Source organism: Arachis stenosperma, chromosome 9 (genome assembly GCF_014773155.1).
Source record: "Arachis stenosperma cultivar V10309 chromosome 9, arast.V10309.gnm1.PFL2, whole genome shotgun sequence".
In the NCBI taxonomy this organism is placed as follows: domain Eukaryota; kingdom Viridiplantae; phylum Streptophyta; class Magnoliopsida; order Fabales; family Fabaceae; genus Arachis; species Arachis stenosperma.
Window position 1 is genome coordinate 61093868 of NC_080385.1, and position 11272 is coordinate 61105139.

General features: G+C 36.0%; 1 non-coding gene across 1 annotated transcript; it reads left to right on the plus strand.

Moving 5' to 3' along the window:
- The first annotated feature begins 375 nt into the window (after nt 1-375).
- On the plus strand, nt 376-483 carry LOC130953827 (small nucleolar RNA R71). Its single transcript, XR_009075988.1, has one exon. It is a non-coding gene; the product is annotated as a small nucleolar RNA R71 (small nucleolar RNA).
- The last annotated feature ends 10789 nt before the right edge of the window (nt 484-11272 follow it).

Consider the following 11272-nt stretch of genomic DNA (forward strand, 5'->3'; position numbering starts at 1 on the left):
CTCTTCCATTGAAGGGTTCTCAGGATCATAAGCTTCTTCTTCAGATGAAGCATCCTTAGTACTGCTTGGTGCATTTTGCATTCCAGACAGACTTTGAGAAATCAAATTGACTTGTTGAGTCAATATTTTGTTCTGAGCCAATATGGCATTCAGAGTATCAATCTCAAGAACTCCTTTCTTCTGATTTGTCCCATTGTTCACAGGATTCCTTTCAGAAGTGTACATGAATTGGTTATTTGCAACCATTTCAATTAGTTCTTGAGCTTCTGTAGGCGTCTTCTTCAGATGAAGAGATCCTCTAGCAGAGCTATCCAAAGACATCTTGGATAGTTCAGAGAGACCATCATAGAAAATACCTATGATGCTCCATTCAGAAAGCATGTCAGAAGGACATTTTCTGATCAATTGTTTGTATCTTTCCCAAGCTTCATAGAGGGATTCTCCATCCTTCTGTCTGAAGGTTTGGACTTCCACTCTAAGCTTACTCAATTTTGAGGTGGAAAGAACTTTGCCAAGAAGGCATTGACTAGCTTTTCCCATGAGTCCAGGCTTTCTTTAGGTTGTGAGTCCAACCATGTCCTAGCTCTGTCTCTTACAGCAAAAGGGAATAGCATAAGTCTGTAGACCTCAGGGTCAACCCCATTAGTCTTGACAGTGTCACAGATTTGCAAGATTTCAGCTAAGAACTGAGGAGGATCTTCCAATGGAAGTCCATGGAACTTGCAATTCTGTTGCATTAGAGAAACTAATTGAGGCTTAAGCTCAAAGTTGTTTGCTCCAATGGCAGGGATAGAGATGCTTCTCCCATAGAAGTCGGGAGTAGGTGCAGTAAAGTCACCCAGCACCTTCCTTGTATTGTTTGCATTGTTGTTGTTTTCAGCTGCCATGTCTTCTTCTTTGAAGATTTCTGTTAGGTCCTCTGCAGAGAGTTGTGCCTTAGCTTCTCTTAGCTTTCGCTTCAAGGTCCTTTCAGGTTCAGGGTCAGCTTCAACAAGAATGCTTTTGTCTTTGTTCCTGCTCATATGAAAGAGAAGAGAACAAGAAAATGTGGAATCCTCTATGTCACAGTATAGAGATTCCTTGAGGTGTCAGAGAAGAAAAAAATAGAAGGAAGAAGGAGAAGAATTCGAACTTAGTCAGATAGAGTTCGAATTGTGCATTGAGGAGGAGTGGTGCTCCATAAATAGAAGGATGTGAGAAGAGAGGAGGAAATTTTTCGAAAATTAATTAAAAAGATTTTAAAAGCATTTTGAAAAACTTTAATTTGATTTTCGAAAATCAAGAGTGAGAAATGGATCAAGTAATTTTTGAAAAAGATTTTGAAATTAGAAATCAAAAAGATATGATTGAAAACTGTTTTGAAAGAGATGTGATTAAAAAGATATGATTGAGAAGATATGATTTGAAAACAATTTTAAAAGGATTTGATTTTAAAAATTAATGACTTGCCTAACAAGAAAAGATATGATTCAAACATTAAACCTTTCTCAACAGAAAAGGCAACATACTTGAAATGTTCAATCAAATCATTAATTGTTAGCAAGTATCTTTGAAAAAGGAAAGAAATTGATTTTGAAAACATTTGATTGAAAAGATATGATTTGAAAAAGATTTGATTTTGAAAAACTTTGAAAACTTGAAAAAAAATTGATTTGAAAACAAAATCCTCCCCCTTGTGCCATCCTGGCGTTAAACGCCCAGAATGGTGCACATTCTGGCGTTTAACGCCCAATGCACTACCTTTTTGGGCGTTAAACGCCCAACCAGGCACCCTGGCTGGCGTTTAGACGCCAGTCTGTCCTTCTTCACTGGGCGTTTTGAACGCCCAGCTTTTTCTGTGTAATTCCTCTGCTGCATGTTCTGAATCTTCAGTTCCCTGTACTATTGACTTGAAAATAGAACCAAGATCAAATAAATAATGCATGCAAGACACCAAACTTAAAATTAGACACTAGACTCAAACAAGAAACATAAAATATTTTGGTTTTTATGATTTTGAAATTTTTTTTGGATTTTTCGAAAATTATATGGAAATAGAAAATAAAGGTTTCAGAATTCTTAATTTGGATTCCAGGAATCATTGCAATGCTAGTCTAAGACTCCGGTCCAGGAATTAGACATGGCTTCACAGCCAGCCAAGCTGTCAAAGAAAGCTTCGGTCCAAAACACTAGACATGGCCAATGGCCAGCCAAGCCTTAGCAGATCATTGCTCCAATAGCAAGATTGATAGAGATCAATAAGCTCTTGTGATGATCAATTGAAACCTCGGTCCAATAAGATTAGACATGGCTTCTCAGCCAGCCAGATTTCAATGGGTCATCATGAAACTCTAGAACTCATTCTTAAGAATTCTGAAAAATACCTAATCTAAGCAACAAGATGAACCGTCAGTTGTCCATACACGAAACAATCCCCGGCAACGGCGCCAAAAACTTGGTGCGCGAAATTGTGACAATACTTTTCACAACTCTCATAATCCCCGGTAATGAACGCCAAAAACTTGGTGTTCAATACCATGGCATAAACACAACTTCGAACAACTAACCAGCAAGTGCACTGGGTCGTCCAAGTAATAAACCTTACGCGAGTAAGGGTCGATCCCACGGAGATTGTTGGTATGAAGCAAGCTATGGTCACCTTGTAAATCTTAGTCAGGCAGACTCAAATGGGTATAGATGATGAATAAAACATAAAGATAAAGATAGAGATACTTATGTAATTCATTGGTAGGAATTTCAGATAAGCGTATGAAGATGCTTGGTCCCTTCCGTCTCTCTGCTTTCCTACTGTCTTCATCCAATCCTTCTTACTCCTTTCCATGGCAAGCTTATGCAAGGGTTTCACCGTTGTCAGTGGCTACCTCCCATCCTCTCAGTGGAAATGTTCAACGCACCCTGTCACGGCACGGCTATCCATCTGTCGGTTCTCGATCAGGCCGTAATAGAATCCAGTGATTCTTTTGCGTCAGTCACTAACGCCCCGCCCTCAGGAGTTTGAAGCACGTCACAGTCATTCAATCATTGAATCCTACTCAGAATACCACAGACAAGGTTAGACCTTCCGGATTCTCTTGAATGCCGCCATCAGTTCTAGCCTATACCACGAAGACTCTGATCTCACGGAATGGCTGGCTCATTTGTCAGGCGAGCACTCGGTTGTCAGGCGATCAACCATGCATCGTGTATCAGGAATCCAAGAGATATTCACCCAATCTAAGGTAGAACGGAGGTGGTTGTCAGGCACACGTTCATAGGTGAGAATGATGATGAGTGTCACGGATCATCACATTCATCAAGTTGAAGAACAAGTGATATCTTAGAACAAGAACAAGCGGAATTGAATAGAAGAACAATAGTAGTTGCATTAATACTCGAGGTACAGCAGAGCTCCACACCTTAATCTATGGTGTGTAGAAACTCCACCGTTGAAAATACATAAGAACAAGGTCTAGGCATGGCCGAATGGCCAGCCTTCCAAAGAGGGTTCAATCATAAAAACATGATCAAAAGATCTATAGATTGAAAGATGAAAATACAATAGTAAAAGGTCCTACTTATAGGGAGCTAGTAGCCTAAAGATTACAAAGATGAGTAAATGACATAAAAATCCACTTCCGGGCCCACTTGGTGTGTGCTTGGGCTGAGCAATGAAGCATTTTCGTGTAGAGACTCTTCTTGGAGTTAAACGCCAGCTTTGGTGCCAGTTTGGGCGTTTAACTCCCATTCTTGTGCCAGTTCCGGCGTTTAACGCTGGGAATTCTGAGGGTGACTTTGAACGCCGGTTTGGGCCATCAAATCTTGGGCAAAGTATGGACTATCATATATTTCTGGAAAGCCCAGGATGTCTACTTTCCAACGCCGTTGAGAGTGTGCCAATTGGGCTTCTGCAGCTCCAGAAAATCCACTTCGAGTGCAGGGAGGTCAGAATCCAACAGCATCTGCAGTCCTTTTCAGTCTCTGAATCAGATTTTTGCTCAGGTCTCTCAATTTCGGCCATAAAATACCTGAAATCACAGAAAAACACACAAACTCATAGTAAAGTCCAGAAAAGTGAATTTTAACTAAATACTAATAAAAATATACTAAAAACTAACTAAATCATACTAAAAACATACTAAAAACAATGCCAAAAAGCATACAAATGATCCGCTCATCACCCTTTTTGTGTAATATCCGAGAAATTTACTAGTCAGTTATGTAATTTAAATTTGACTTAAAATGGTTTAAAATGCCCAGTTTGGGTTGAAATTTAAAGTTATTAATTTGGAGGTTCGTAGATAAAATTTGAACTTTAATTATTTGGAGTGCGAAAGTATAATTATTTTTGGAAAAATGTGTACCGGTATCATTGTAACACCCTCACTGCTAGAATGTCACACTTCTGGCTGGGCCATTCTGATAGCGAGGATATTACGACTACTTATCTATATAACTATAATATGTAGGAGCCTTTAACAACTAAGCTGAAAAATAGAAGGCATTTTTTTTAAACAAACAAGCATACATATGTACATAAATTCAATTACATCCTCAGAGTATTATTTATTTATCGGAAGAGTAGGTTATACAAGTATTATACAAACATAAACTATATAATTACAATTTCCTATTCTTCTATACAAAAATTTATAACAATAATAAAGGTGAGGGAACATCTAAGAAAACAAAGAAAGCAAGTCCAATACTCCATAGACTCTTTGAAGACTTCGTTATCTGTTTCCTAAAAAACATGGGATATAGGAGGTGAGAACCAAACCACACGGTCTTTAGTAGAAAAAGAGAATGTCACAAATGTAATAGAAATAAATACACCTGGTCAACCCACATCTTAGAAAAGTTTATCTTTATAAAGCTTGCGGTCTTTATTTTTTTTATTTTTAAATCATTTTCACTTACATATATAATTTCATATACAAATGTTTCTAATCAAGTGTGATTCGGAAAAGTAAACTGAACCTTTAAAAATCTTTTCTGTAGGGGCCCAAGACACCTAAGGATTTTCTACATAACAGAGTAGCATCTCTATTTTCTATACATTGAACACATAAATTAAAGTCTAAGGACAATCTTGAAATCAATCCACCTCTACTTTCATCACCTTCGTGCACCAACAAACACAATCAAATCAAATAATCAAATCACACAAGCAAGCACATATATAAAGCAGATAACACATATCACATAATCAGATAAATCACATAAACACAACATAAAAATAAAATGCACACTCAAACAATTCAAACAAATGCATGATAAGTAAAAATTAAGGTTCAGGGATACTAGCAAGTGCACTAGCACAAGTAATATCACAGTGGGTGGATATCATTGTCACGAGGATTAAAGGATTGACAAGAAAATTTCCAATTAAAAAGTCTTATTAGATTAACAAAACCTGACTAATGATCAAATAGGGCAAGAGAGTATCTTGCTAAAAGCCTTGAAAGTCATGAATGTTGAATGTTTGGATGCCACAGACAGTGAGCTTCAATGATGAATTGAGAGAAGACAGTGATGATGAGAGTCAAGGACTTTAAAGATTTTTATGCTCTTAGAAAAGCCAACGTTGTTTATTTATCTCAAAGTTTGCACAAATATTTCATGACAAAACCTTTAGTAACTGATTTTCAATTCCTTGGCTCCTCATTTTTTGAAGCATTAATTAGGCGTCACTTTAATTAATAAAGAGATTAAGTACAAAAATTTATTTTAAATTCAAATAAGATTTAAAAGTAGTCCTTAGGTTGAATTATATGTCACGTTTCAAGCTAGTCCTGTCTAGTTAAATCTTAAAAGAAAACATAATTTTCAAAACTTGTTCTAATTTGAATTATATATCATTTATTCAAAATTAGAGTGATTGAAAATCATGTATGTGTCACACACTAATTGAATCACTATTCCTAGCCGAATTCAAATAGTCATGCAAAAGAGTTTTTAAGCTTTGATTCAAATATCAAATCTTCCAATTATAATAAAAGAATCTAAGAAGAATTAGCTTACCTTTCGATCCACTAATCTGAATGAAGAACGAATAACTCAATCATGAATTAGATCAATGCAAGACTTCAAAATAAAATAAATGTAGATTAATTATCCATAGAAAACATAAACAGAGCTCCTAACCCTTTGACAGGAAATTAGTTACCCCATGAAGAAGTAAGAAAAACAAGAAGAAGAGAAGTAGTCCGAGGACTTTATGCCCTTCTTTGTGAGCTATGCCCACTTATTTATAGCCTAAATTCTAGAATTCAAATTCAAAACTAAACTAATCTTATCAATCGGAGAGGAAGATAAGATAGCTACCCTAATTTTATCTTTTGAAAAGAAAAATATGCTGTTGACTTCAATTTTAAATTCAAAACAAAAATTCAAATCAAATCTGAAACGACCAAATCTCTTATGCTTATAGAGAGACTTGATAACTAATCTTCTAGATCTTTAAGTCCTCTGAATGTGATTAAGGTTTCTAATGATGTGGATAATTAAATTTGGCCCTTAATGTCTTGATAGTTGTAATTACCATTAAGCTGACTTTGACTAGAGATAATTGGGCGAAAAACCCAAGAACACCTTCCAAGATGGGTGTTTCCACTAGGCGTGAAGTTGGTATGCATGAGGAATGCTCGGCAGAGGTGAGGAGCTAAGAGGGGCTGCCAAGCGTGGGAGGCTGGCTGCCTGGATGCAACATGAAGGGGGTCCACCAGGCGTGCTTCTTGCTCCATATCTTCGTTTTTCATGGGTCATGCTTCTTGGGCTATGCTTCTTGGGCTACGCTATTATTTCCTTTGTGCTTTCCTTGTGAAAAAGCCTTGGTTTTTGCTACTTTTTGAACCCAAAATTCTTGAAAACATAAAAATACTATCCTAAATCCAAATATTTGATTATTTATTAAACTCTTTTAGAAAACATAGAAATTTAATTAAAACTAAGAAAATAAATAAGAAAAAAATTTAAAAACCGCTTAAGATGATGTGTCATTAATGCATATGATGCATGGTTGCCCTACTGGCCATAAGTTCACGTGTCAGTTACATTGCCAGACCCGACACATCCGATAGCTAACTCGGATATGGTTTTTCCGTCCTGCATCGTCAGGAAAAAATATAATCGAGGAAGAATGCCCTTCCACATAAACGAGAAAAAGTGCCCTTCCACGTTCTCACTAGAGGCAGCACTATTTGGGAGATTGCCCAACTACCTTACAATAAGAAAGAATATAAGCGAAACAAAACCACCATCCTCACATCTCCGCCGCAAGAATGAGCAAACAGAACAAAACCACCATCTTGGCCAGGTGTAGGTATCTCATCAGTGATGCAAGTGGGACAAAACCCGCATCCTTTCCAATCAATAGTTATATTTACATCATAACCACGCAAGCGGAACAAAACCTCCACTTTTGCCAGTACCATCATTAATTATAATCGTCATCGACCAAAACCATCATCATAATCATAAGCATGATCATAATCATCACTAATTCTATCATCCATAATATAATCGTCATCCTCAACCACAAACTCTTACATATATTTCTCAACATAATAAAAGTTCTCATCATAAATCTCATATCAGTCTTACTTTTCATCGTAAGCCTCTAATCAAAATCTTCTTTTTCATTATTAATCTCATAACCAACATAATTCTCATAACAACTATCAACACAACTCCACTTCGTACTCCATACATTTTAATATCCACTGGGTTAGGCTTAAGCCATTGCATAAGGCTTGTGAGTATGAGGCATCTAATATGATACCCTAGACTCAAGGTCAAGGTTGAAAAAACTAACTCATACAACATAATTATCGATAATCAACCTCAAACTAACTCAAATACGTCATTTTTTTCTCATTAACCTCTTTATATCAATATTTAATTAGTCATTTTATAGGCAAACAAACCAAACTTTCATGATTCTCAAGTTCAATTTAAAATATACCTAAAGGTCCTCAATCTTTCTCTCATAATTCTTGGAAATCACACTTTTATTGTCACATTCTTTAAAAAACTCTTTTTCTCTCAACTCTTATGTTTAATTCTATTAAAACCTCAAACTCACTCTTCTTATTCCGAAACCCTTTGGTTGATAAATAATTAACTTTTAAACCTTTAGCTAAACCTTTTCCAAGTAAATTTTAATTAGTTAGTTACTCTTTTCGTTGTTAATCAAAATCAAATAAGTTAAATCACAAATGAGCAAAACTCATTTTTGTTTAACCTTAAAATAATTAATTCAATTACTTTAAATTCAATAAAGCGCCCCAAAACATAATTACTTTAAAAAAATTACTTAATTAGCCTCCAAGACAAAGTCTTATATTCTTATTTAGGGAACACAAATTTGTTTGTCATTATTTTTCTATTTCATTTTAACTCTGATGATAATTTCGGCAGAACCTCACCTAAAACTTGAATTTTAACTCTTATAAAAATTTCAGCGGAACCTTCCTAAAAAAATCAGATTTTTCCACCCTTCAAGGGTTCTATCCAAATCTAACATCTCTCAAACCCTTCTGAAAATTTCCAATACCAAATAATTTCTCAATATATACAAATCAAATTTTCAATTTCAATGTATTTATTTTCTTATCTTAATTTATGTTTAAGTTATTAAATTTTTACACATTAGGACAACAAACAATTTGTCCAAATCCGAATCCACCCACCAAGAGGCTTCAAGTATTATTACTAATTAATTTTATTATTAGAGTATTTAATCCCTTTTAATCCGTTATCTGATGTGTGGGCATCTTATACCCTTTTCTAGTTATTTTTATATTGTTTTTTATTAGATTTTATTTACTTTTGCTTGATTTCAGTGCAAAAATTACCTTTGAATGCTACTTTGAGTTTTTCTTGTGTTTTTATGGTTTTAGGTAAAATTCAAAGCAGTTTAGAGAAGCCTGGAGCCAGAAAGGAAAGTGTTGACAGCTCCCCCCTAGGTGCTGAACGCCCACCTGGCGTTCAATGCCAGCAAGGGGGGTAAGAGATCAGAAAGCAAGCTTCCTTCTCTGGTATTCAACGTCCAATCCTGGCGCTGAACGGCAGCCTGCAGTTCGAGTTGCACACTATTGGGCCTCCAAATGGATTTAGCACTTAATAGTTTTATCTTATTTTATCTTTGTAATATTTAATTTAAAATAATATCTTTCAGGTTTAGTATTTATTATTAGGTTAGTATTTAAAGGAAGAGATCAATTAGGTTTAGGATCATCTTCCTTCTGCACCTTTTCAGAACCCTTTTTTCTCTGTAAGTTATGAGCAACTAAACTTCCTAGTCAAGGTTAAGAGCTCTATTTATTTCTATGGATTAAGATTATTATTTTTCTATTTTTATATCTGTTTGATTCAATGCTAAGGTGTGTTTTCATTCTTAATCTAATGAAATTGGGTTGAACGGGAGTATGACCATTTTTCTACATGAGTTCTTGTGATTCTCGAGAGAGATCGCTTGAACTACAACTTGAGAACACACCTCCTAGACGGTTAATCCACAACCAGTTGGAGACAAGCAACATCTGTTCAGCCAGGATCTGGGGTGATTAGGGCCTTTGTGGTATAAACTAGCTTTTTGAACTTCACCCTCCAATTCAAATTGAATGACCACGGGAGTGGCGTTTGATGAGGATTAGAGGAGATTAAATCACTAAGGGATTAGGGTTTAATCACTTTCAGTTTTCTATAGAATGAATCGTTCATTGTTAAAATAGTTAGTAAGAAGTTTTAATCTGGAAAGATAAACATCTTTAAGACCTTAACTATTTTCTCATCATTGTTTTATACCAAACCTTTGCTTTTCTTATTTATTTGTTTATGCATTTTCAACAACAACCATCCTTTACTATTTGCCTGACTAAGTGCAATAGGATAACTATTGCTTGCTCAATCCGACAATCCTCGTAGGATCGACCCTCACTCACCTGAGGTATTACTTGGATGACCCGGTGCACTTGCCGGTTAAGTTGTGCGAGTTTTAATTTCGTGCACCATTATCGATTACAATCACTTACGAAAAATAATCTTAAATTATCAAAATTGAATTAATCAAACTTTAATAGAGATAATCAAGCCAAAAAATGCTCATCAACTCAAATGCACATATTTTCTAAACTTTCCAAGCATTCCGAATTTGTAAAACAAACATCTCCTACCTTAATGTGACTCAACTATGCGACTAGACCAATGGCAATAACATTCATATAATCCAGAGATATATGGCAACCATAGAAGTGACTATCAGCAACAACAATAGCTCCAGAAAAAGATGGCAAATCGACAGAGATTAGAGCAAAACAGAACTCATCAACAATGGAGCAACAAGCACAATAATAACGGTGGATAATAGTGGAAACATTGTAAATTAAAGAAGCATGAAATAGATTCTAACCAGAATGGGGAAAGAACTGTACTTCGAACGAGTTTGGACATTTTTGATGGCATTTTTCGATGACAATAGTCTCATTTCCCAATGACCCGAAGCACAACAACTGCAGGGACAGGGGAGACACCTCTTCTGCCGTATTTCACTATCTTTTCCCCTTTTTTGTTTATTCTCTCCTCTACTGGGTTAGCGATGGCAAGCTTCCTCTCTAGACATCTAGCAGCAGCACTAGCAAGGAATGGCGCATAGCTCGACAACAACTTCCTTCCACAATAATGGCGGCAGCAGTGGCAACTCTGGGCAGTTGCTGCGCCGGCAGCTCCAATCAACTCCAAAGGCAACGACGGTGCACGACGATGACGGTGGTACAGGTTTGCCCTTCTTCTCTATTGTAGTCTCTCACAGCTCTTTTTCTTTGATGAGTCCAGAGTTGATGGTAAATTTTGGCTTGAATTGAGTGGATTTCATCACATAAACTCACATTTATTTACTTGAATAGCATACTTTGGTAATTTCTCTCTAAATTGCTCCTAATTGTAAAAACATACTTTTTTATGCTTAAATTAATTTGATTTCACTTTTATTCCATTTGATGTCATGATATATTTTGTTGAGTTATTTCAGGTCCAATGGGCAAGAATGGTTTGGTAGAAGTGGAAGGAAAGCTTGCTGATGAGCGGATATTTTAATTTAAGCATCATATTGACTTCATGGGACCTTTCCCACCATCATACTCAAACACTTATATTCTGGTGGCAGTGGATTATGTATCCAAATGGGTGGAGGCTATTGCAACACCCACCAATGACACTAAAACAGTGTTAAAATTCCTCCAGAAACACACCTTCAGCAGATTTGGTATCCCTAGAGTGTTAATCAGTGATGGAA